This window comes from Pongo pygmaeus, chromosome 7 (assembly GCF_028885625.2).
Source record: "Pongo pygmaeus isolate AG05252 chromosome 7, NHGRI_mPonPyg2-v2.0_pri, whole genome shotgun sequence".
In the NCBI taxonomy this organism is placed as follows: Eukaryota; Metazoa; Chordata; class Mammalia; order Primates; family Hominidae; genus Pongo; species Pongo pygmaeus.
The window spans coordinates 129092626-129120005 of NC_072380.2; the positions used below are offsets into that span (position 1 = coordinate 129092626).

Sequence of the window (27380 nt, forward strand, 5' to 3'; positions counted from 1 at the left end):
GAAATTCCCCTGCCCCCCGCCAGAAGGCTGTAATGCGTGCCGGTCTGAAGAGGGGTAGACAGATTCGACTTTTAAAGGCGATGAGACTCTGAAACAAGAAAAAGGAATGAGCAGAACACGGGTGAAGATAAAAATAAATTTTGAATCAGAGACAAGGGAGGTTGAGAGTTCACCGTATATGGCTTCAAGGATCGCTGTGAAATAGGAGGTAATTTCATCTGCTGAGGGAGGGAAGTGGAAGGCTGGGGACTGAGCAGAGCAGTGTAAAAAGGCCCGAGAACACCTGCTCAGAGGAACAAGATGTGTAGGTAAGAAAGATAAGTACGAGGCTTGCCAAAATTTACTCAAGACTGCAATTCAGGAGCAATTTTACTTGTGCTTCGGTGAGCAAGGCCTTGAGAAAAAGGAGTTTGGGGTTTGACACTTTTTTATCCTACATAATTACCGCTTGATACCAGCGAGTTTATTAAAGCTCTCTTGCTTCATTTCCCCTATAAAACAATTTAATAATACTTGCCCCTTTCCTACCCCATAGGACTTTAACAAGCATTAATTAATATCTTCAAAGTGTCCCAAGTGCCTTGGGAAAGCACTGGACAGGATCTTTTCATATCTATTATTCTCACAATTGCATTTCCACACCCTCTGTTTAGAATGAGTTGGAATACAATCTTAACAGCTTCCTTCACTTTATTCCAAAGTGTGTGTGTTAAGACTATCTGAAATCAACCATTGAGAGGCATCAGAAGCAAAGAGAACAAAATCTAAAATGTTATCCAGATGCCATTACAGCAAAAAGAAGCACTATTAGGAGACGTTACAAACAAAACTTGTAGTCTTTACAGAACTCATTGACCTATAAGTATGTAATGAATCAAAGCAAAGCATTTCAAACTGACCCTCCTCGCAAAATGCCATGACCTAGTAGACAAAAACCCATAACTACTAATGAAATACACAATACAGTAATATTGAATACTTCACTGCATGATATAACAATATCTCAATGCTAAGGAATCCATTATTCTATATCATAATTTTTCTAGCTTTATTGTTTAACGTAATCCAAATCCCTTCTTTCCTCCCTTTATCTTGTTATTCAACAAATCTGTGTTGATCACCCATATGTGCAGGACGTATGTTAAGCCTGAGAGAGTGTGCATAGCATCCACCTAGCTATGCCTGCCCTTCCTCTTTCATTAGCTAAAATGCTGTCATCCCTTTATTTTTACTTCTTTTTGAATGGAGCTCAGATAAGTACAGCTGAAATTCTGTACCAATGTATTAGTCCGTTCTTGCACAGCTGTAAAGAAATACCTGAGACTGGGTAATTTATAAAGAAAAGGTTTAATTGGCTCAAGGTTCTGTAGATTGTACAGGAAGCATGGTGGCATCTGCTCAGTTTTGAGAAGGCCTCAGGAAACAGAGTCATGGTGGACGGTGAAGGAGGCACATCTTCCATGGCCACAGCAGGAGGAAGGTGAGTGGGAGGTATTACACACTTTTAAACAACCAGATCTCATGATAACTCACTCACTATCATGAGAACAGCAATAGGGAAATCCAACCCCATGATCCAGTTACCTCCCCCCCAGGCCCCACCTCCAATATTGGCGGATTATAATTCAACACGCGATTTGGGTGGGGACACAGATCCAAACCGTATCAACCAACACCACCTTCGTTGTATGGACATTATTTATTGGTATCGGTATGTGGAGTCCTCAGTAGCACCTCTGATACAAAGAATTTGTTAACCTTGATCCAAATGACTGCTTCACAGGCCATAAAATCATTTGGATGAAACCATCACAACCTCATCTATGGGTAGAGGTCACTTTCACAAGTTGATTTCTGATAACAGCAGCTGTGTGTTTGTAGGATGTAGTCGCTATGATGATATGGGGAGAGACGAGGAGAAAGTTCTTCCTTTATATAAAGTTTTGCCAAAGTTTGCTCCTTTGCACTTAAGTTGAGATATGATATAGTATATCTGATTTCCATGGCACAGAATTGAGCTTTGAAGTCAGAAGAGTTTCTTCAGATTCTGTAAGCAAGACTTAGATTTTACTCTCCTACATTATCCAAGACCCCAGGATATAGCAAGACTATGGTTGGCTGGATGGAGAAAGTGGGGTAGAAGGAGGAAAACAGAATCCTGTTACAAAAAAGGTAAACAAAACAAAATCTCAAAGCTAAAGTCATAAAACTGACAATACAGCATTTCCAGTCCACAAACTTAACGTGGCTATGATTTAGGTTTTGTGAAGTGGAATTTGTCTTGAACCCCCAACACAAGGTGGAGAGAGCTCAAGATTCTTGTGACCATTCCACAACTACAGACATCAAGAAAATTGCATGCGTGGATATGTGACATGCTCACAATTCCTTTTACAATTCTTCAAATTTGTATCACCTAAAATTACCACAAATCCAGTATTCTTTGTGTTTTACATTTGTTGTGCTTGAGACTAATTCCACAGTTGCTTTAACCCTGATGGAGAGCGAGTTCAAATACTTTCCCAAAAGACCTCACAAAATAAAATTGTCATCAATGTCCAGAAATTTTGCCCCAAAATAATAATAAGGAAGCAAAGGTGAGGGCAAAGAGACAGATGCAAATGTAAAAACCAAGCTAAGCAAGGGAGCAGGGCCAATTAGAGCCAATGCAATTTCCATATGGAGAGAGTTAGGATTTCTCAAGTCGCAAGTATGGCAGGCTATTCTCCTATGACAGTAGCAACATCTTCCATTGCACGTGTTTTCCTAGAAATTTGCCATTTTTCCAGCAAGATGGAAGTCTATGTCCCCTCCCCTTGAACGTGGGCAGGTCTTTGTGACTAGCTGACCAATCGAGTATGTCAGAAGTGACACTATATGACTTCTGAGGCTAGCTCATACAATGCCACTCACATTCACCTTGTTCTCTGAGGATACTGTCTCCAGAACTCAAAAAGCATGTTCTGAGGAAACCTAAGCAGACCATGCAGAGGTCTCCATGGAGAAAAGCCAAGTTGCCAGCCCACATCCCACTCACCTCCCCTATGTTTTGTATATATTAAACTTACCATTCTGTTCTCTAATGATCTATCAGATTTTTTGTTTGAATCACTGCAGCTTTATGAAATGTTTACTACCTGTTAAGGCAACTTGCCACTCAAGCTTCTTCATCTAATTAGCTACCCCTGTCCAAATTGAAAACTATAAAAATTAACGATATGAACATTTCAGTTATACAGGACCTCAAGATGTCCATTATGTGACACAGTGATATAGTTAATAAGGATGTATTGTACACATTGGCCTTCTGTGTCCACAGGTTCTGCACCCGCAGATTCAACCAACTGTGGATCAAAAATATTTGTAAGAAGAAAACAATAAAAAATGCAACAATTAAAAAATACCAATTTTTTAAAATACAAGATAACTATTTACGTGGCATTTACATTGTATTAGGTATTATAAGTAATCTTGAGATGATTACTTATAATAAAGTAGGAGGATGTGCATAGGTTGTATGCAAATACTACACCATTTTATACAAAGGACTTGAGCATTTGCAGATTTTGGTATCTGCAGGGGGTCCTGGAACCAATCTCTCACGGATACTGAGGGATAACTGTACTTGAAAACAGCCAAAAGAATAGATTTTATGTGTTCTCATCACACACAAAAAAAACTCAATGAGATAATGCACACATTAGTTAATTTGATTTTGGCATCCCAAAATGTGTACATCAAACATGTTGTACATTATATATACATAAAATTTTTATTTTTCAGTTAAAAAAATAAATTCACACAAATGATTTTAAAAGCTATTAAAATTACATGCACACATCTATGTAAATATACATAATGTTAGTTTCCTAGGGCTGATGTAACAAAGTCATATTTTTTGGAGGACATAATTCAGATAAGACTGGGCACATTCAGGGTGGTATGGCTGTTGACGAGGACATAATTCAATCCTCAACACACACACCACACTCTCTGGGAACTTTGCTATATGATAAGTGCTAAGAATCTCAATTAACTTATTTTCTAAATGTCAAAGCAGTTTTCCCCCAGTAACATATTAATTAAGTCATTCTCTTTATATCATTAGGGTTATCTCCTCTACCACATATTAAATTTTCATATGTTCTATGATGATTTGAACACTCCATTATGATCTATTTTTGTCTACCTGCCCAAACACCACATTGCTTTACTTATTGTAGTTTTATAATATGTTTTAGTAACCTGCAGGATAAGTACCTCTCATTGCTCTTATTTTCCACAATGACCTAAAGCTATTTTCACTTGTTTATTGTTCCAGATAATTTCAGAGATGCTTTCTTGAGTTTCATCAAGAATTGGGATGGTATTAAACATACATAGTAATCTAGGAAAGATACAAGCTCCCATTTAACCCAAAAAGATTGCCCAGGCAGGTAGGGCTGGGCAGATGGGCCTGAGCTTTTCAGTCCCTTTAGTCCCCAGAAACCCACCTCCCATCCCCTACCAAGACTCCTGTTGGATCCACAGATGGCATCCACAGCTACTATTTATAGCTTACCCAGACTTCAAGGAGCCTACATGGCAAATCCTTTGAACTCTGCCTTTAAACCTGGGTGACCTCTAGACTTCCAACCGTCTATACTGTATCCCTGATCTTAGGCCGTCTGTATCTTCCTTAAAATGGGCCTGGTTTCCTCATAGCCAACCCAGCCCACCAACCTTCTGTTTGCCACATCCTTTCCTCTGGCTCCAAAGGCAGCACACAACCAAGCTGTAAGAACAGGCTCCAGGAAGACAATGAGATAAAATAAGGTGTACAAACCCAAAGGTCTCAGGATGTGCAACACAGCAAGACTAATGTGGCATCCTCTCATCCTTTCTTAACTTGATGACACAGGAGAGCTGGCTACAACTATTGAGTGCCTGTCACTTCTCTATTCCTGACACTGTTCGAAAGAAAAAAAGAGGAGGGTGGAGGTGTCCATCAACATCCAAAACATTTTTCCTCTTTCGCAAGTTAGTTTCCTTGCTGCAGAAAAGCACAACATGGACCTAATGAGTTGTTTATTTGCTTTTACATGCTCTGCTACAACTGCCACAGCCTGTGAATGAATATATCTTTGCAACAGCCAACTGCTTTGTAGTAAAGGGACCAAGACCACTGACTCTTCTCACTATAGACCAAGCTAGACAACAGATCACCCCAGACAAAATATTTTTCTTTTCTACCTCTTTCTTTTGCCTTCCCCTTCTTTTGTTCCTTTGATTTAGAGTTCTGTGACGCTTAATGAACAATACACTTCCCAGCAAACACAAAGCAAGAAAAATTCAGTTAGGATTATAATCACAGTTTCAATTATTTACACATGTTAGAAAATATTGCCATTGGGTTCTCTGAGTTATTCATGCTGTTTTCTTCCATTTTGAAGTGCTAAAATATTAGCCCTATTCATTACAAACCGATTGTTTTTAACATGATTCTTCCCCCTCCCCTTGCCCATCTTAAATCCAATTTATAGCCTGCTAAAGGCTTCATAAGTTTTTTATGGATTATTTCCTGGGGTCACATTAATCTGGTTCCTTGTTACTTTACACTAATTTCACTTTGCCATAGTAAAGTAAGGAGATTCGATCTCTTAGGAATTAATCCATAGAGACCTCTTAATGAGGCAAAGCTGGAATGGAGCAAGCTACAGTGTTTAATTCCCCCAAGCACAATGAAGAAGAAGGAAGAGATCATCCTGCCCTTCCTTGGAATGTAACCTGGAGCCAAGTTCTGGGAAGTGACCAGGGCATGGGTGAGGGGCAGAACAGAGCAGAGGAGAAGTGAAGCAAGAGAGCTGTCCATCAGTGGGGATGGCAGGAGGCTGCACACTCCTCTGCCTTCAGTGTGCAAGGCCCAGGACCATGGCCCATGCAAGCCCTGAGGAGAGGGGGCAAAAGAAACAGCAAACCAGCCAGATGGCACGAAAAGGGTTTCCTTGCTCGAAAAGGGTTTCCTTGCTCTTACTGAGCATACGCTGACACACAAGACCTAACTTCTCTCTCCTGAGCTCACTTTGTACACACTTTACCCTTTGCCTGTGCACTTTTGTTTTCAGTGGAAGCCCTCATGAAGAAATGTCTTTAAGATTCTTCCCTCCTTTTCTCTCGTATTGAAGGTCTAGGGTTCTTACGATTTCCCTTTCCAAGAAGCAAAAGCAACAAACTCTTGCAACGTTTTGCAAAGGATTGAAGTGAAAAACTTACACTTGAAGAGAAATTTAGCGGCACTCACAAGTTGTAAACTGAGGATAAAAATAACTTGTAGTGGTTATCATTATTATAGAGAATTGATAGAGAAAATAGAAAAGGCACTTAAAAAGAATATATGTTAAGAGAATATGAAGAAAGTACATGTAAAGCCCCCAGCACAGTGGCCTGACATGAATAGGCACACACAAAGGGTAGCTGTTACTATTCACATTATTATTATATTCTCCAAGAATTTTCCAGATTTTTGTCATTTAGCATTGACTAGCTACTGGAAACATTTTTAGAACAACTGACATTTTTCATAAAGCACTTTCATATATATTATCTTGCCGAATTTTCACATCAGTGAGATAAGATGGGCAGGTAGTATTAGCACTTTTTCATAGATAAAGAAACTAAGGCTAGGAGGGCTAAGTAGCCACTAATAATTAGCAGCACTGGTACTAGGACTCAGGTCTTCTAATGACCCAATAAACATTAATTACACTGCTTCCTTTAAAGGAAAGGACAGACAAAACTCTCAGGTGGCATGGCTGTGGTTCACAAACTGATTCTCAAAAGATTACCATGCTCACTGTTAGAGGAAACACAATGCCCACTGCTGAAGTAACCATATGCTAAGATTCAGCTGGACTCTCCCCTGTTCTCTCTCCCTATGTCATAGGGAGAGTGGCTGATGTGGTTGTTGACTTTGGGAGAAGAAACAGAGCATGCTTTTCTCAGCCCTTTTTTGTTTCCTCTCTTCCTAACTGCCCCCCTGACTGAATATAAGGGGCTACCATCTGGAGAAGACCTGCATTATTCCTGGTACGTAAGAGACTGAAGGGGCAGTGGATGTAAAGTGTGTCTATTCAGAGTTGAAATATCAGCAAATTCGTATGGCCAATAAATGAACGTCACATGCTCCATTACTTTATCAGTAATAGAGCTGACACAATCCATTGATCTCTGTCTTACTACTGGATCCAACCCTCTAATTGGAAGGGCAAAAAAAAGGTATATTATGTATTGACACCTTGCCCTCTTCCCCTCCCTCCAAGAAAACCCAACATGTAAAATATCAACAAAAACTAGGCACTGCTAGGGAACTGTGCTCAGTTATGCAGATGGAGGAGATTGCAAGTTACCAAATCTGGACACTGATATGAAGCCAGCATCCAAGCTAGAAGATTACATTACCCCATTGTTATCTCAGCGAATAATTTCATTTTATAGAGACATTAGAAGAGGAAAATATTATCTCCTGGACTTACTGAAAAGATTGTTAAATTGTGTGTTGCAGACATGATCAGAATCTTCCAGGAGTTCAAATCATCATATAACAAAAAAAGAAGTTAGTGATCGACCCTAATATGATAGTAAATTAAAAACAGTCATAATATTGATGGTAATGTTTGTGAATAGTACAATGAAGAGCAGCTCTGAGCAATGATGATCCATTGATTTGCTCTACACCAATAAATCCACTAAAACCTCTAAGACAAAATGTAGGCCAGTGCTTTAATTGTAAAACCACAGTTAGCAAAGTTCTCAGTTGTCCTTGGTTCATCCATCAGTTCTTCCTCAAAGACATTAAAAACATATCCTTCATTTATCAGTTTTTTTAATTTGTGAAATGCATTACTTCATATATTTTCATCTCTCCTTGATTTAGACATAGTTGCCAATATACTTTCAGAACCAAAATTAATTAAAAGAAATCAAGTTCAGTGATTAGGCATTGTTCCTGATATTTTATCTTAAGTGGTAAAATGATGGGAAGAAAAATCAATAATTAATGTCTTCTTTCTAGCATTAAATATTTCACAGTAAAGCAAAAAACTCTCTAAGAAGACTTCAGGGCAGAAAAGTCCTTCAACTATATGGAGATCCCCATTTGATGAAGAGAGAGCACTGGGATTTTGGCATAATCAATTGTCCCATAAATCTATCCAAACTACAGTAGGAACTAAAGTTTCCAGTGTGGCACCTCTGGGACAGAGCAAATAGAAAAATTGAAAGTGGATCGTGTCTACACATGAAAGAAGAAATATAAACAGCCTCACAAATAACCATAAAATCAAAATCAAAACAAATTTTTATTTTCACCTATCAAATTATTACAGATTTTTAAATAGGTAATTGTCTGACTTCCACCCCCAGCAAAGGAACCAGTGCTTGCTGAGGCTAAGTGAAAATCCAGAAGGCAGAACATGTGCTTGGACCCCTCAGCTGAGCTGATCAGAGATAAAGAGTCAGAAAAGTGAAGGAAGTCAGAATCTAGGCAGAAAATTTAAATTCAAATACCCAGAGAAAGATTGGGAAGACCGGTAGATCTTGGAAGTGCCAGAGGCAGCGTCAGAAGCAGAGCACAGAGCCAGGAAGCTGAGAAGTTCTGCTTCCACGCAAAAAGGAGTAACAGGGGACAGATTTAACTTCTCACCTTCAACAACTAAAAAGCTGGACAACATACTATGGAACTACAGTTTTCAAAAATTGGACAATGGGCAATGTAGAATAGTAATCTTGAGAGAAGGGAAATAAGTTAAGCCCTATAACTGACCGAGCTTAATACTTGGAGAGCATTTTCAGGCCACAGCACTGGGAGGAGGAACCCAAGCAAAACTCACCCATGTCCCCGAGTTGAGAAAGCCCAAGGTGGAAAAAACTCTGGGGCAGAGGAGGAAGCTTCAACGTGATAAAGTTCTGGATATTTGCAGACGGGTCCCCTGAAGCTTTTTGCTAACTATTGATTATCACACGCATGTGAGAAAACTGCCAAGGCCAAAGAAAGAACCACTGGAAAAGAGCTAGCAGAACGATCTCCAGGGAAAACATAGGATGATGAAGAGTTGTTGTCCTCACCAGCCGGAATAGAGGAACTCCTAACATGCAGGACATTAAACAGTGTCCTCAGAAGAATATTGCCCCAGGAGTATGGCCAAATTAACCCTAGGCTGAAAGATGCTCTAGATTTCCCTTAACAAAACTATCAATGAATAAAGGAATCCTAAGAAAGGGGAGGGGAGGGAGCCAAAATTATTTAAAAGAATAAAAAACTTAGCAATCAACAATATGAAATACACAATATCTACATCAAATCTAAAATTACCAGGCATGCAAAGAGACAGGAAAATATGGCCCACACGGAGAAATGCCAATCAACAGAAACAGACCCAGAATGACACAGAAAATAGAATTAGTAGATAAGGACACTAACTAGCTACAAGAAATATACTTTATATGTTTAAGAAAGTAGAGAAAGTTCTAAGTATAATTAGGATGAAGTAAAAAGATACCAACTAAACTTATAGAAATTACAAGAACAACATCTGAGATTTAAAAAATACTGCTACATATGATAGATTTTAAAGCATGTCCCTAGATATGACTGACAGATTAGATGCAGAAGTAGTGAATATAAGAAAAGGCAATAGAACTATACAACATGAAACATAAGGAGAAAAGATACTGGAGGTGGAAAGACACAAACAGAGATTCAGTGAACTATGCAACAGTATCAAGTGAACTAACATATGTGTAATTGGAGTCCCAGAAAAATGGGAGGCACTAATATTTCAATAAATTTTTTTCTAAATTTGACAAATATCATAAAACCACATACATAAGAAGCTGAATGACCACCAAACAAAAGAAACACAAAGAAAGCCACATCAAGGCAAAGGATAATTAAATCTCTGAAAACCAATGATGAAGAGAAAATCATAACAGTATCAATTACATGAAGAGGAAGAAAACTAAGAATAATAGCAGACTTCTGATGAGAAACAATGCTATCCTGAAGATAATGCAATGTTGAAAAAAAAAATACCTGGCAACCTAGATTTTTATAGTCAATGAGCCTATCTTTCAAAATGATTAAAGTGAAATAAAGACTTAAGGAAAAGAGACAATACATACATACATATATACATGTCTTTTATCCTATGTCAACAGGTAGGAACATGAGACAAAGGACTAGACTGAGGGAAGTGAGGAGGAGAGGATACTCGCTTATGTAAATTGTTCAGGAAACCATACCCTGTAGAGGTGATATTTGAACCGCCCTGAGGGTGGCGGTCATGAAGACATCTGGGTAAAAATCAAGGCAGGCAGAGAGGACAGCAAGTGCAAAGGCCCTGGGGCAGGTGTATAATTGGTGTGTTCCATAACAACAAGGAGGCAAGAGTGGTTGTATCAGAGTGAATCAGAGGAGTAATAACAAAAGGTCAAGAGGGCACAATCAGGAGCACAAAAAGAAACCCTTTAGGAGGCAATAGCAGCTGTCCAGGGAAGAGATGTGGGCTTGGAGCAGGATAGTAGGTGTGGTGGGCAGAATAATGGCTCCCAAAGAGATCCACATCCTAATCCCAGGAACCTGTGAATATGTCACCATGCCTGACAAAAGTCACATTGCAAATGTGGTTAAATTACGGATCTTGAGGTATGGAGATTATCTTAGATTATCTGGATGGGCTCATTCTAATCATGTGGGTTCTTAAAAACAGAGATCCTTTCCCAGCTGTGGTCAGAAAGGGATGTGACTGTGGAAGAATGGTCAGAAAGATGCTACATTGTGATCTGAAGATGAAGGAGGAGATTACAACAAGCCAAGAATGTGAACAGGCTCTGGAAGCTGGAAAGGCCAAGGAGACAGATTCTCTTCTAGAGCCTTTAGAAAGGAACTCTGCCCTGAATCACTTTGATTTTAGCCCATTGAGACCCCTCTCAGACTTCTGACTTACAGAACTGAGAGGAGAAATGTGTGTTGTCTTAAGCTACTGAGTTTGTGGTCTTGTTACAGCAGCAACAGGAAATTAACGTAATGGGTATGAAGTCTGAACTATCACTCTGACCACAGTGGAAAGAACTAAATGGAGAAGAGAAGGGGTGAAACAGAAGGCAGAGAAGAGTCAACAATCAATGTTGTCCATTCTCTGTCCAGAGTTCAGCTCTTGCCTTTACCTCTTATTTTAAGAGTTATTCTAATGCGCCTCTACTCATGCCAATCATAACAAGAGAAACTTCCATCATCCTTAAAAACTTAGAACAAAACATGCTTATCAAAATGTGGAGTGGAAGGTGGATGCATTACAGTGAAGTTCCAGCTAGAAGAGAGTTCACACAGGCTGAGCCTAACAGAAAGTGACAGGAGTAATCACCATTGTGATGATCCCATAGAAATCAACTTTACTAACAATAAAATTACATTGCTAGATCTCTGCATTGGCAGAAATCTCAAATCACTTTCCATTGAAGTATCTCCAGTGTTTTTCGCTAGCTCCCTTCTAGGGTGGGGCAGGGCATGTGAAGTAGATATCCATCACTAGAGCAGAGCTGTCATCTACAGAAACTCTTTGGCTCAACTGGGAGGATTGTCAAGACCACCCCTTGAGTGTCAGCCTCCTACAACTCTGTTTCCAGAACCCTGAGTCACTCTTAATAATCTCAGTGAGATCAGTCGCTATTCTTCATGCCCACATGGATGAAAGTCATGGCATGACATTTATTGAGCCTGAGTTTCTACAGATTCTCAGCATCTGGCCTGCATCTGGGCCCCCTCAGAAGGGTGCCACTGATCATCAGAATTCTTTTCTTCTTCTCAGAGCTGCCTTCTCCAGCCCATAAACTTTCAGTGTCTCCAGTTCTTGCTTCTCTTTTGTGGAAAGAGATTTCTTTTTCTGTGGTAGCAAGATATTGAGGATATCCAGAAGAAAGTTCATTCTCATTTTCAAACAGGACGTATAGGAGGTAACCCACACAACAGAGGACATGGGCTTATGCCACAGATAATCGGTGCCTCTTCTTAGAGAAGGGAGGGTCAAAGAAAACAATGATTGGTATCAATCTTTGAGCATTTACTATGTGCCAAGTGCTATGCAAAGCACTCTACATATAGCATATCATTATATCTTAACACCACTTTGTAGCAGGTATCATTATTTTCACTTTAAACATGAAGGAATTATGGCTTGAAAAGCTTAGATAACTCATTAAATTTCTTACAGTGAATACATAGCAAAATCAGAATTCAAACCCAGATCTGTCTGACTCCAATGGTTTGAATCACTCTATCAGATTATGAAAACTCCTGAATTCCTGGATCTCTCTCTCTCTCTCTCTCTCTCATTTTCCAAACTCTTAAATGTAAAGTTGATCTATTTACAGACTGAAATAGAACTCACATGCCCTAGACAACAACTACAGCCTCCGACAGTCTTATTCAAAAAAGTATTTAGGATGTTTGCTACCTAGAGCTATGGATTATGACAAGAGCCCAGTGAGCTAGAAATAAAGAAGAACTCAGACTTGGTTGAAAAGATTTATTTTTAACTGCACTGGCACATCTGTATTTCTATAAACCTGGCCGTTTCCTCTCATTTATCCACACCTGATATAAGCCTAACTTTTTGGTCTGTGGGGCTAGTGATTCTTCCCATCACTGTTACATCTATTGATGGAATCCATCCAGATCACCACCAGGAATCTAACCACTAATCCTATTGTCAGTATAGCACAGCAGTTAAGAATGAGTGATTTGGTAGAGAATAGACTTGGGTTCAAATCCCAGCTCTGTCACTAACTAGCCCTACAGTCATAGGTAAATCACAGCTTTCTACAACTCGTTTTCCTTTTTTTTTTTTTTTTTTTTTTTTTTTTTGAGAGAGAGATAGAATCTCATCTCACTCTATTGCCCAGGCTGGAGTGCAGTGGCGCAATCTTGGCTCACTGCAACCTCCGCCTCCTGGATTCAAGCGATTGTCCTGCCTCAGCTTCCCAAGCAGCTGAGACTACAGGCGTGCACCAATACGCCCTGCTAATTTTTTGTATATTTTTAGTAGAGATGAGGTTTCACTATATGTTGGCCAGGCTGGTCTCGAACTCCTGATCTCAGGTGATCTGCCCGCGATGGGCTCCCAAAGTGCTGGGATTACAGGCATGAGGCATCTCGCCCCCGGCCTACCCTTTCGTAAAGCGAGGATAACAGTACTTCGCAGGGTTGTAATAAAGACAATGAGGTAATGTCGGTAAATCTCTCAGCACAGTAGCACATAGTAAGCAGTCAACAAATGTTAGCTATTAGTGCTATTACCACATAGCTCAGGGCACAAGTGGCAATTAAAACCAAGGACAAACAACACAGACCAAAGCAATGAGCCCTTCACTCTCTGAGCTTCGAGAGAGATCTTAGCATTGTGCATTCCTCTGAACAGGGCTGATGCTGGGCAATCCAGAGAGGAAAGCTTGTCGTTAGCACATCAACTCTGTTTCCTTATGGTCTCTGGGTGTAGTCCTCCAACTAGCCATGGCCTGTCACACCAGGCTCCTCTCCTGCCCCTGTTCCCCCATTCCATCTCAGTGGTCCCTCCAGTGGAAGCTCATGAAGATAATTTTGTTGGGATAAGAAGAAGAAAATAGTAAGTTGTTGATTTATGTTTTTTATATTCCTTTAAACTTATATTTGATGTATTTATTTTTAAATGAAGATAATATTTGATTACATTAATATTTGTATTTAACCCATGCATACACATATAAATATATTTGGGATATGTACTCAAGTTTTTTTGAACTAATAGGGTGTGAAATCTGGAAAAAAAATTGAAGGTTAGAGTTCTATGCCATTTCTAGAGGGATACAAGGTTATAAGCACAAGTGCTTTCCAGGGCTGTGCCCGTAGACAAATGCATACAGCCAAAGGACGCAGTGGAGAAAATGGAGGACTGAAGAGTTTATGCCCAGCCTCCAGCTGTTCAAAATCAAAAATAGTCTGAACATCTGTAATTATTTTTTAATAAACATTTGCTGAGCAAGTCCAGGTGGCAGGCATCATTCAGCCCATGGGGAGCTGCAGGGTGAGCCCCCCACCCCATGCCTTCTGCTGATTTCCACTGGTCCCTACTAATGTGTTACCTTTGAAGTCAGTACCGAGCCCTAACCCAGATTTTCAAGGCATCTTGAGTAGGACTCTGGGCTGGGAGTCAGAATAACTGGATTGAAATCCTGGCTGTCTTCCTTACTCGTGTGACCTGTCATTCATTAAGTCATTTAACTCAGAGATTAAGTTTTCCTCATCTCTTTATGGAATAATAATACTCACTTCAAAGTGTGTTGTGACATCTAAGTAAGATGATGTATTTGCAAGGGCTTCAAAGACTTCAATGACTGTTGAATGTAATTCACTCACCCCTGTTTCAGCTTAGCTGAGAGTAGTGATTGATTTATGGGGTAACACTAGTTGACGGTCTACTATGTGGAAGAGAAAGGAGAACTATTCCGTGTTATCCCAGGCGTAAAAATCCAAAATAAAGAAGAATTTGGGGAACAGAACGAAAAGTCTGCACTTCCTTGCCAAATATTGGATTCCCAATCACAGACATGTTCAAGTTGAGGTTATAAGTCTGGAAATTGTGTGAAGCAGGCTCAGATTTTGAATGAGAAGTTTGGAGTAGACAACTTTTACATTCCCTTCAAACATTCAAATTTTATCATTCTAGGCCAAATAAAATGAGAACTAGTTAAAGAATAACATAACTTCCAGCAAATTCAGGCCCTCCTGCAGGTCAAGGGTAAAAAGAAAACTATTTGGGCACAGAGGTGTCTTCAAATCACACAATTTAATTCATCTGCAAAGGACTTGAATCCACCTCACGTATTTCCCTCAAGTACTTGCCATATAGAATAAGTTGTTTGACAATTCACTTAGCCTGTTGTCCAAGACTACTTGAATTATTCTACACACAGAGATGTGATACTAGGCACTGAAGATGAATAAATCACATCAGCTGTCGAAACTATATGCAACTCATTCACAAGTATGTTATCTTCAGCCCAGACCTTGCCTTTGAGGGCCAGACCAATCTATTCAACCTATAACCTACCATCTCACTTCAACACTTCCTAAATAAGTTTATCATCTTCCCCTTCCCCTCACCTTCTAGGCACCACTATTCATCTTTATTCCCTGCCCAGAAACCTAGGGGTCACCCTTGGCCCCATTTAGTCTTCTATTCCCCATATCCTGTGACTTTTTATTATTATTATTATTTGAGACAGAGTCTCACTCTGTTGCCAGGCTGGAGTGCAGTGGCGCGATCTCGGCTCACTGCAACCTCTGCCTTCCGGGTTCAAGCGATTCTCCTGCCTCAGCCTCCTGAGTAGCTGGGAATACAGGCACGCACCAACATGCCCAGTTAATTTTTTTTTTTTTTTTTTTTTTGTATTTTTAGTAGAGACGGGGTTTCACCATGTTGACCAGGATGGTCTTGATCTCCTGACCTCGTGATCCACTGGCCTCAGCCTCCCAAAGTGCTGGGATTACTTTTACATTCTAAATATCTCTTGAATATATCCACTCCTTTCTAGCTCTTTCATCACTACTACCTTAGACCAAGGTTTCGTCATCTGTTGCCTGGACCGCTATTACAGCCTTCAATGTCTTCCTCATCCACCCTTGCCCTCCTCCCATTGTTCATTACATGCATTTCCCTTTGCCTCTAAAACAAAGCTTCAGAATGAGCTACAAGTTGCTACGGTGTGTAGCTCTGACTCACCTCTCAGTCTTAGCTCTTTCCTGCTCACTTCACTCTTATGCCTTGTGAGTTCTTATTCATTCTTCAGATCACCACTTAAGCATCATTTCCTCAAGGAAATTTTCTGTGACCTCTCTGACCAGCTCAAATGTGCCTATGTTAAGCTCTTAGAGCAACATGTAGTAATTGTCACAGATGCAGTTGCATATTTGTGTAATTCTTTTTATTAATGTGTATTTCCCCTTGTAAACTATACAACACATGAGGGCAGGAACAGTGGTGCTTTTTGCTCAGGGCCTGGAACATAGTAGGTCCTCAATCAATAAATAGTTAATAGCTAAACAGATCAATAAGTGATGAATGAAAACAAGAATGAAAAATATATATTCTTGTGCGAGTCACTTCGTCTCTCCACGCTTCATTTTAACTCTGAAATTTGGAGGCAGGGGAGTGGGTAAGGAATGAACAGGAGAGGGAATTAGATGGCATCTAGAATAACTGTTCTAAAAATTTTTGGTTCCAAATGCAAAATTTACACAAAAAAAAATACTGAAATAAAAGATCCAAAAGGAAAGTTGTGCTCATGCTGAGCTCACAAATACATGCCTTTTTCCCCCATAAATAGAACAAACAGATGCTATCTGCAAGGCCCACAGCACATCTGCGTGGATGAAGCAGCAGCACTCAAGCGTCCTGGGAAAGGAGTGATTTGCACGTTTGCTATCTGGTGTGCAGGAGCTCACACATTCTTTTCAGATAACACTGCAATGGCAATGTTCAGAGATACAAGTTCTTCAAGTTCACCTTCAGTCCCCATGCTAAAGAAATATTCATGCTTTTAAAAATAAAATAAAAAGAAAGAATTGCTGGCTGAAGGGCTTCTTCCCTCCCTGTCACTCCACTTCCTCAAGCTTTCACATTTCAGTGTTGTCAAGTTATCATGTATTAGCTAATCAAAACAAAGGGAATACAAGAAATGACTAAAAGTTTCATGACAAGTATGAAAACCGCCTGAAGGATGTGGTGGCATCAGCCATTCAAAAGACTCTACTTTTTTCTGAGAGCATAGGACTTTGAATTCCATACAGTATGTTCTTCTTAAGGATCTCAAAATCTCTCTTTTTAAGAATTTAAAAGGTTACTTGGTACGGAGTTTTCTTAAGCCAAGTAGACAAACTGAGGCATATAATGTACTTTTTCCCTTTCCTTTTTTTTTTTTTTTTTTTTTTTTTTGAGACAGAGTTTCATTCTTGTTGCCCAGGCTGGAGCACAATGGCACAATCTCGGCTCACTGCAACCTCTGCCTCCTGGGTTCAAGCGATTCTCCTGCCTCAGCCTCCCGAGTAGCTGGGATTCCAGGTGCATGCCACCACGCCCAGTTAATTTTTTGTATTTTTACTAGAGACGGGTTTTTATCATGTTGGCCATGCTGGTCTCAAACTCCTGACCTCAGGTGATCCACCCACCTCTGCCTCCCAAAGTGCTGAGATTACAGGCATGAGCCACTGCGCCCGGCCCAGAATGTACTTTTTAAAAACAAGGCAGTAGCTGAAATAAATTGAAAGTGATTTCTTTATTCCCACAAGAGATAATGTAAGAAAAGAGGTGGTAATGGGAATTATTTGCCCTGGGAGCCCTGGCTGCAGTGCAGCTTAATCTAATTTGCATATGAAACTGGGAGTTCCTGGAATTACATTCCCATGTGGCCCCGACACTCAGCACCACTGACTACATGCTGCCTTGTTCATGGTAACTGGACATTGAGCTTAGGGAAAGCAGCAAAGTTCAGCCAGTCACTTAGAAAGACGGGCAAAGAGACTACTCTAAAATTGTGACATCTCCTTCAAGAACCTTCTGTAGTTACTGAAATAAACAAGGGAATACTGTATCTACTGACAGTTAAGCCAAAAAAGGAAAAAGTTAATGTTTCCTACTCAATATATTTTCTCCTTTCAAACTTCAGACAGCTTCACCCCACCACACCCAGCTACTTGTGACTGGTTCCAAAGAGTGACACTAACTGATGAAAGATGACATTTTTGCAATCCTTTCCCTCAAAAGACTCATGGTGAGGTGGCCCTTCTCCACTAGACTATACACTTCATCATCCATGTCCATCTTTCTGTCCAAGGAGGGACAAGTTCCAAGGGGGAAATCATCCTGCCTCAACAGCCCTGGATCAAACCTTGGGAATTGAAACCAGGGATGTGTGGATCAGCCGGGAGTGCTGGCTCTCCCCTCGGAAGCTGAGTCACCGACCTGGCTGGTTTATTTAATCGCTTGGAAAGTGGTTAGATTGAACAGGACATGTAGTGATTAGTAATTCAGACTGGTCTCAGAGCTTCATGTTTTTTACTGTGAGACGCCAACTGCAGCCTTTCTCTTGGAGTCAACAGGAAGTGAGAAGAGCAGGCCAAATTTGACACCACTTGACGTAACCAGAGATGGACTTCAGCCCTCATTTCTCCACCCAATAACACAGAGATTTTGAGAGCAAGCCCTTCTGGTTAAACATATCTACCAAGTACCAGGGGCGGAATAAAGAAAGAAGAATTGAAGAAAACCTGCTTTGATAACTCCAACTTGGCTGTTTCTTATTAGCTGGCTCTCATTTAATAGAAGAAGCAGGAGGAGGAGAGAGGAGGGGGAAGGGAAGGTATAGAAAGGAGGAGGAGGAGGAGTGAGAGAGGGGGAGGGGCAGAAAGTGGAGGGAGAAGGAGAAAAGGAAGGGCAGCAGGGGCAGTAGTAAAGGGAATCACCTCAGATACAGATGTGAAGATGGCAAGAAGAAAAAGAAATAATATTTATTAAATAAGCTACTTCTCAATCAGAAAAAGATTATGAATGAGGCAAACACAGAATCTACTTTTCTGATGATTTTTTTTTCATTATGCCACATTTGTAGAACATTCCAAACTGGGCACAGCAATACATAGCCACGTAGTCAGAAGTGATACAAATAGACTTTTTATGAAACATTTCCTATTTCTGGTTACAATTATGTTGCAATGATTGATTCATGGTCAGCTATTTCCAACTACAGCTGTGGTAATAGCAATGAGATTTAAAATTTGATCATTTCACATGGGGGGTTTAGTGAAAGAAAAAAATATGCAATACCTTTGCACTCACCTCTATTTTTTTCTCTATTTTATATCTTTCCTCTCTAATTCATCCTATACTTAGTTCCAGATACGTTTTCCTAAAATATCACTGCTGTGAATGTGTTCACCTGATATCAGGACGTTCATTCTCTAATGAAACTCAGGACAAACGCTTCATTGGTATGAAGGGGCTGGAATTATTATTTTAACTACCCCTCCTCCAGTCCCCCTGGCCAAGAAAAAGTTTCAAGCTATGTTATTAGGAAGAATATACATTTTTCATGTAACACCAGATAGGATGATTTTTAGAAAAAGAAAATATATATGATTACAGGAAGCTTGGTTTATTTCACATTCTTTAAGAAGGAACTGGAGGCCGGGCACGGTGGCTCACGCCTATAATTCCAACACTTTGGGAGGTCGAGGCAGGCGGATCACCAGAGGTCAGGAGTTCGAGATCAGCCTGGCTAACATGGTGAAACTCCATCTCTACTAAACATACAAAATTAGCTGGGCGTGGTGGTGCACTCCTGTAATCCCAGCTACTCAGGAGGCTGAGGCAGGAGAATCGCTTGAACCCGGGAGGCGGAGGTTGCAGTGAGCCACTGCACTCCAGCCTGGGCGACAGAGTGAGACTCAGACTCAAAAAAAAAAAAAAGGAACCGGAGCCCCTGGAAAGGAATACCCACCCACCCACTCTTCAAGGCCCCAGAGTTTCTTTTTCCTGCCTGCTCACCCTGACCCCTACCTACGCTACCTGCCTCACCTCAGGGAGACATCAAACACTGGCACCTCCTCTATTGTAGAGTCAATGAGGACTGAGTGCAAGGTACAATCTACCAGATCTGCTTTACTGTGTATGGATGGCGGAATGTCCCAGGGAAAGGGGGCATCAAAACGCGGAAGAATTTAGCAGGAGAGTCACCCTGAGAGAAAGAAAGAGGGAATAGGATCCAGGAAAAGTGTCTATGAGGAAAACTCTCGGAAGGCCTAGGCAATATGGCTCCATCTCATTATATGGGATAAAGGATTAAGCTGGCTGACTAGACCCTGTTTCTGATTCTCCCCTCTCCTCCTCACAATGTATGACTCCGAGGCAATTAGTTACCCAAACCCTTCGGTAAAAAAAAGAAGAAGAAAAAAAAAGACCAGCAATCACAAGTGTGGAATGAGCGGTTGACAAGGACAATCCTAGTATGACACTGCTCATTATAAGCTATGGGGAAAGATATCCCTTAAAATGATGAGGACATCCCTAAAGATATCCTTAAGTAGTCTAAATCGTAATACTACCACTCCCCAATCCCACACTGAACTTCTGCCTTCCCAGGAGATATTCTAAGGGTCCAGGTATACCCAGGCTCTAACATTGGAGGAGCAAAAGCCCCCTTCAATTGGGGAAAACCAAGACACTGAAAAGAAGCCTTCCTTTGACTGCCTTCTCTGTGTCCTCCACCTGACTGCTGATGTTTCAATCACAATTTAAAAAGTTTCCATCCTCAGTTTTATGAATTCGTGTGTCAAAATAATTGCTGATATTTTATTCTGAATGTGTCACTTTAGGTGGAAGGGTTTACAGGCAGCTGCTCCATCCCAGCCACATTTCTACCTGTGGATTATACAGAAAGCCAGCCTGGCCTTGAATAATTTTAATTTCATTTTTCTGGGTCCCCTACAACCTACTTGGAAGCCAGCTTTCATTCATCTTGGTTACACAAGCCCAAGAGTATCAAACATGTCCTATATCAATAGTTACAGCACTTGTCATACATGTCTACAATAGTCATTTAATGTATGTGCCAGAATGTATCATGCGTTCTTAATCAATTTCTTTATCTGTAAAACAAATAATAATAATACATACCCATAGCCATAAAGTTGTGAGAATTAATTGAGTTAGTATGGCCTATATGCCTAGACCAGGCATCGGAAAACTTTTTTTTATAAAGGACCAGATAAAAATAATTTCAGTTTTGCACTTTATACAGTCTGTGTCTTAACTACTCACCTCTGTCACTGTAGAGCAAAATCAGCCACAGACAAATGAGTGTGGCTGTGTTCCAATAAAACTTTATTTACAAAAACAGGTGGTGAGCTGGATTTGTCCCACCGGCAGTAGTTTAATGACCCCTGTCTTAAACAATACGTGTTCAATAAATTTGTTATTAGAGTTATTATCTTAATCAGTACTGACAGTTCTCCATTTTCACATTTGCTTATCTTTCCTAGTAACATTTGTAATTGAATTCTGGATATGTTAACTTACCCAGTCATCACTGAGGTCACTGATGAGGAAAAGAAATGGCGGAGGACTTTTATCTTGCTTATACGTGTATAGCATCTAGTGGTAGAAGAGTGTAATTGCAAGGTTTTTTTTGGGGTTTTTTTTTTTTTGGTTTTTTTTTTTTCATGTCCTTGATCTTTTTCAAGCTCATCTTCAGTAAGAGGGCAGCTTACTCAGTCAGCCCACAGTGGGAAGGTGCATCTGGATGACGAGGACAAGTCAGACCCACCTGTTTCCAAAGATGTTCCTAACAGGCCTTTGCCCGGGGGGTTCTTATAACGCAGGGTTGCATGTAGACAATCGAAAGTATTCACTAAAGGGATTTAAAAATGACCCTGTGTGCCGGGCGTGGTGGCTCACGCCTGTAATCCCAGGAGTTTGGGAGGCCGAGGCGGGAGGATCACCTGAGGTTGGGAGTTCCAGACCACCCTGACCAACATGGAGAAACCCCGTCTCTACTAAAAATACAAAATTAGCTGGGTGTGGTGGCACATGCCTGTAATCCCAGCTACTCGGGAGGCTGAGGCAGGAGAATCACTTGAACCCAGGAGGCGGAGGTTGCGGTGAGCCGAGATCGCGCCATTGCACTCCAGCTTGGGCAACAAGAGCGAAACTCCGTCTCAAAAAAAAAAAAAAAAAATGACCGCCTGTAAGAAATAAGCTATTATTTATTAATCCATCAACTATCATCTGTGTACGTGTGTTTCATCATACTAACAAATACTTCAGAGAAACAACAGAGTGTAGTTATGTTTTATCTTAAAATTAGCCTTCATAAAGTATTCAGTGATCTCTTAGCATGAAGCAGAGGCAGCTGCCTCAGCCAGGTCAGGTCTCCCTTTACCTCCTTGGTGCCTGCTGCCTATTGACCACCTTCTACCCCTCATTTTTATCTATATTCCTTGCTCGTTGCATTTCATACGCTACTGCCTCCCTTTGTTGCCAATAACGCCAACTGTTAGAATTCTCAGTCTCTCTTCTATTGTGTAGAGGTTAGAATTTAAGTAGATAGCATCTTCCTAAGCCAAGGTTCCAGAACTCTGGTTCTTTGTCTCTAACATTTTCTGCTGAGGCTCTGTCAATCATCATATTCTCTGATAAATTTTTTGATAGATAGATGCCTGAAGATAATTTTTTCCTGTCTGTTATTAGGATGGAGATTAAGAGGCAAATTTTTAAAGTGCCATTATTTAACAGAGAAAAAAATCTTCCTCATTGTGTGTTCCTCCACTGAACAGAAGTCATTTATGAACATTGTTTAGGTTACTCTATAAAATAAATTCTGAGATGTAGTGATCTGATTTCTGATTTTTTTCCTCCCCTGGAATCAGTAAGAAATCACTGGGTTCACCTCCCATCAGCAAGTTCATATCTTATTTACCACCAGGGAGTTCATATTCAAGTTCACATCTCAGCGGGGAGCATGAGCCGAGGGCTGCGGCTTTCAATGCTTTGTCAGCATTATCAGAGGAAGCTTCTGATAACCTCAGATAATCTTCCAACTCCCAAATGGCTCTGCCCCCTTCTTCCTGAACTTCTCAGGTATTTACGTTTTCTCAAAAGTTCTCCTGCCATCACCACCAGTCACCACAATCACCACCTGCCTTTCATAGCAGCTGGCTGGCCCGGGACCTGTTTCCCTAACTTTTCTTTCTGGCAGCCTCATTTCCTGGGCATCTGGGCCCCTTCCCCTCATTCCTACTGCATTGACTTGGAAGAGTATACTTGCTCTGATTTTGAGGAGATTCTTCATCCTATATTTCCAAACAAGTTCCTATTTTGGTTCCCCCAAATCTTGAAGCTGACCAGAAAACTAGACTGAATTGGCCACACCACTATTTGGACTCTCTTTGTGATTTTTGGCTACTTGCTCCTCTCAGTAGTTTATAGTGACATGTCAGATTTTCCACAGCAGTCATATAACATACCCATTCCTCCTTACACCTACCTTGGGACTGGCCCAGCAAGTTTTAGGACACTCTTGGGATTATGTATGAAGAGAGTGCTGGGCATTAAAATAACATGGATAAAGTCCTCTCAAGACCAAAATTTTTCCAGAGGCTGGGCATCAATTGATTGCTGGACATCAATTTCCTCAATAAAATGAAGACATTTGCCTCAACAAGCAATCAAGTCTCTCTGAGCTCAAATAATCTGTCATTCGAAATCTATCCCATTTTTTAAAGAGACCTCTAGGTTCTAATTAGAATCCATTTGTCCTTCTGTTAGGTAAAGTTGCCAAAATAATTTCCCAATTGTGAAATTGGGAAAGTTTACCAGAGAATATGATGATTTGTGAATGCAATTTGTGATGCCTGGTAGTCAACCTTCTACACTCTGTTAGCAGTATCCTACTACTAAAGTTCTCACTCTCATTATTGGGGTTGGGAATGTGTTTTTCACTCTTATTCAGGTTTTGGCATTGTCTAACATTTCTTCCAGAAATGGCCTTGCCACTGAAAGATCTCTTAACATCAGCTTGAAATTACCCAGTTATAAATCCTGACCTGATTCCTTTCGGAGTTGTCTTCCCTTTGGAAGCTCCTCTAGGACCTGCACTCAAGAGGTGCCTAGATTTAGCATGGACTTCACTGCTCTCCATATCAGAAAGGGCCTGGGGATCCTTCTGGATAATATGTAGGTTTCTTCCCATCTCAGAATTTCCGTTTCCAAGTTCTATAAGAAAGAGATATTTTTGAATTTTTATTTGTGGCATATATCCTGCTTATGCCAGCAGATGCGTCAAAGATACCACAACTAAAATAGGATTTTTTATAGGAAAACAGAATTTAGGGCCTGAATTAATTGCTGACATCATATGTACTCCCTCAGAAAATGAGCTATTCAGAAACAACTCTGCTCCCTTCTAATATAGTGCTCCCTTCTAGCATACTCTACCCTCTAAAACTTCATTATTATTAAGGACACATGTACAGAAACAGGATCCATGCCTTGTCGGACTCCTTCTATGCCAGGCACTCATGCCCCAACTAATGTTATAATCCTCCCTTTTTCACATCACAATTGGTTATTGTGCAAATAAGTATGTTCTCCCAAGAACAGATTGTGACTTTAGGTGGATAAAGATAATCATCAGAAGCAGATGAACTCTCAGCAAGCCAAGATTGAGACCTCACCACAAATGTCTTTAATAACACACAAGAGAATAAATAAATAAACACAAAGAGAAATAAAAATAACAGAACGAAAGACAAGATCAAATTATTTTAAAAGAAATCTAAAACCAGGTTTGCTAAGAGATGTCACTTATTGTATAGGATGTACTAATTGTGCGTGTTTTCATTCTCAAGTTAGAAACTGTAGCCTGTGTCTAAATTTTGAGATTTCTCTATTTTTCCTGTACACAGACCTGTGTCCCAAAAAACAACTATTCTACTATTTTTTGCTTCTAAATATATTTCTATGCCATTATTTATATTAATCTCACCACCTGGAATGCCTATTCTCTGCCGTAAGGAAATTCCATGCATACTTCAAGGTCCTTCTCAAACGTCGCTGTCTTCACCACATCTTAAAAAGTAAAGGAATGTTATTAGTCCTTTCTCACGCGGCTAATAAAGACATATCCGAGACTGGGTAATTTATAAAGAAGAGAGGTTTAATGGACTCACAGTTCCACATGTCTGGGGAGGCCTCACAATCATGGCAGAAGACAAAAGCCACATGTTACATGGCGGCAGGCAAGAGAGAATGAGAGAGCTAAGCGAAAGGGGAAACCCCTTATGAAACCATCAGATCTTGTGAGACTTATTCACTACCACAAGAATAGTATGGAGGAAACCACTCCCATGATTAATTATTTCCCACTGGGTCTCTCCCACAACACATGGGAATTATCGGAGCTACAATGAGATGAGATTTGGGTGGGGACACAGCCAAACCATATCAAAAAATGATGAGCAAACCATAGAGAAGTCAGTTGAGATGCTGTAGAAAGACTAAGTCTGGAAATTTGGGCAGTGATTTTAATTTTGAAGGTAAGGACACAGTAAACTACAGAAGGACCTGTAGGTTGTTAGATGAACTTTAGCTTAAAGCTGCCTTCTTACATATTTCAAGTTCAGTCTAAAGTTTCTCCACACATATTGAACCGTTACCTAACCGGATGTGTAAACAGACTGTAACCTCCTGTTGTGCCAGTCACTGAGTTTTGGCCAATCAAAGGTGGCCAGCTGTTCAAACCAGGTTCAAATAAGGAAAACACCAAGCCTGTAACCAATGTATTTTCTGTATGTCACTTTCTTTTTTCTGTCCATCAATCTTCTTGGACCATACAGTAGCACAGGGAGCCTCTCTAAACCTATTTTGGTTCAGGGGCTGCCTGACAAGCCAATCATTCTTTGCTCAATTAAATTCTGTTAAATTTAATTTAATTTAATTCTGTTAAATTTAATTTAATTTAAATTCTGTTTAATTTAAAAAAAAAAACAAGATAAAAGACATGTCATGAGTCTATCAGAGAACTTTCTAGAAGTGTGTTGTTCCTTGATGGTGATTTGCTTGGTTACTTCCTAAGATACATTTAATATTGTGTATTCAAAATCATGCACTTTTCACCATCAGCCAGTGTGCTGGTCTTTGGGTAGGTCCCTGGGAAGGCCAGGTATGGAGGGAAACACAAATAAACACAAATAAAATGTAAAGAAAACTGCAGACAGAAAACTCAGTACCTCAGCTGCAGACCTCCATTTTATGGATACTTCCTATGTTCAGGTAGTTTGTTATGCATTTTACACAATACGTAATACATTGAACCTTCATCTAAAAAACAAAACAAAACAAAAAAACTCTTTGAGCTGAGCAGAAGTATCTTCATTGTACAGTTGAGGAAGGGAAAGTTAAGTAACTTGCTCAAGATTCCACAGCTCATGTATGAAATCCCAGGTCAATCCAATCCTCCTCAAAGGTTTCTCTATCACTTTCCAAAAGCAGGCCAGCTATATTCCTTCCTCACTCAGCGTGCACTCTCATTCCCTGCAAGCCCGAAGGTAGCTGCACATTCATGAATTTGAAACTCAGCCATGAGGCAAAAATGATTTAGAAACCCTGGCTCAACAGATAATGGTCTAAAGAGAGTTGGGAGCCCTCAAACTTCTTCCCTGTCTCTTCCTGTGTTTCTTGTGAGCCTTCACCAAAACATTTAACTCTCACCTTTGAAAACTGCATGTGCTCCTCCTGTTGCCCGAAATACTCCACGGAGAACTCTTCTACAGGCCCTCTGTAAGCCTGTGTGCTGTGCCCTGCACAATTGCTTCCCTGAATAAATCAGAAACATCCTTTTTATGCATGTCTCTTTTAGCTTCAGCAGTTCACAGTACTTTAATCTCTTACTCACATATCATGTCTCCTACTTTTCTGGGCAGTCTTCAAAAGCCAAGTACTCTGTCTTAGTTATCTTAGCTCAGTGATATTTATTAACATGCACTGAACAATTGAACAAATCAAAAGATGGATGTCTTACACATATACAAACAACTATCTGTTTAGAGCTTTGAGCATCAGAAAAAGAATGATATCTGAATCCAGTGCACAAATTTTTAGAAACTTGCAATCTGTGTTTAAGACGGTAATTTTTTAAAAAATATCCTTCTAAAAAATGAGATAAATTCAAGTATCTCTGCCCTCTTATTTTGAAAATAGGATCTCACCACTCTCATGGGACACACAATCAGAAATTAAGGGTAGAGAGGCAGTTGAATAAATATTTATTAAATTGAATTGTATGTAATTGAACTGAATTAAACTGAAAGGCAGACTTAGCTTCGGATGGAGATCATCGAGCTGTTTGGGTGGAGAGTCGACCCTAAGGAGAGAAAAGTGTTGTTAGGGGGCCTGAGCTCTGGGTCTGGACTTCTCAACCCTGGCTTCATATTATAATCACCTGGGGAGCTCTAAAAACTTGTGGATACACGGTTCCCACCCTTAGGATATTTAATTTAATAGGACTGAAGTGGGACCTTGGCATCAGTGTTTTTTAAAAGCTCCCTAGGTATTTTTAATGTGCAACCAGCCATGAGACGACTCCTCCAGAAAAAAAAAAAAAAAATTTAAAAGGGTTACTTCCTCATACCTGCATTTCCGTAGCTGGGGAAGCAAAAAACAGAAAGTTTGTCTCTGGTAGTGGGTCCACTTCCACCCCATTTCAGACTCTACAGACCAAGCTTGCCTGCAGCCTGTATCTCCAAAATGTGGAGGTGGGGA

The 27380-nt window shown here is 40.3% G+C and overlaps 2 long non-coding RNA genes across 2 annotated transcripts in view; both read right to left on the bottom strand.

Annotated features, from left to right (window-relative positions):
- Positions 1-22370, bottom strand: part of LOC134739956 (uncharacterized) — a 64924-nt gene extending 42554 nt beyond the window's left edge. Inside the window, exons 1-3 of the long non-coding RNA XR_010127118.1 lie at positions 22003-22370; positions 21388-21471; positions 21141-21215 (exon numbers count right to left, since the gene is read on the bottom strand). This is a non-coding gene — a long non-coding RNA (uncharacterized LOC134739956). The remainder of the gene's footprint in view (positions 1-21140; positions 21216-21387; positions 21472-22002) is intronic.
- Positions 1-26428, bottom strand: part of LOC134739955 (uncharacterized) — a 194382-nt gene extending 167954 nt beyond the window's left edge. Inside the window, exons 1-4 of the long non-coding RNA XR_010127117.1 lie at positions 26331-26428; positions 25850-25940; positions 24610-24689; positions 23666-23834 (exon numbers count right to left, since the gene is read on the bottom strand). This is a non-coding gene — a long non-coding RNA (uncharacterized LOC134739955). The remainder of the gene's footprint in view (positions 1-23665; positions 23835-24609; positions 24690-25849; positions 25941-26330) is intronic.
- Positions 26429-27380: the final 952 nt, after the last annotated feature.